Source organism: Buceros rhinoceros, unplaced genomic scaffold (genome assembly GCF_000710305.1).
Source record: "Buceros rhinoceros silvestris isolate BGI_N320 unplaced genomic scaffold, ASM71030v1 scaffold16689, whole genome shotgun sequence".
NCBI lineage: Eukaryota > Metazoa > Chordata > Aves > Bucerotiformes > Bucerotidae > Buceros > Buceros rhinoceros.
The window spans coordinates 13,310-13,571 of NW_010433436.1; positions in this window are offsets into that span (position 1 = coordinate 13,310).

Here is a 262-nt window from a genome sequence, read left to right on the forward strand (position 1 = left end):
TTTTGCTGTAGAGCCGGTGAGCAAACACCAGCCACTCCCCGCTTTGTGGCAGCTCTGAACTGACATGCACTGAGGGAGCAGGAGCCTGTCCAAACCCAGCGGAGAGCAGTGGATGCAGCATACTGACCCGTTTTGTATTTGATCCTTATTCCATGTCTCCCGTATAATAAAGTAAATGTGAGAGCTGGGAAGGGAGTGTGTTCTCTGTGCTCCCGATTGCACAGTGGTTTGCACTATTGCGCCATCATTCCATCTAATAACC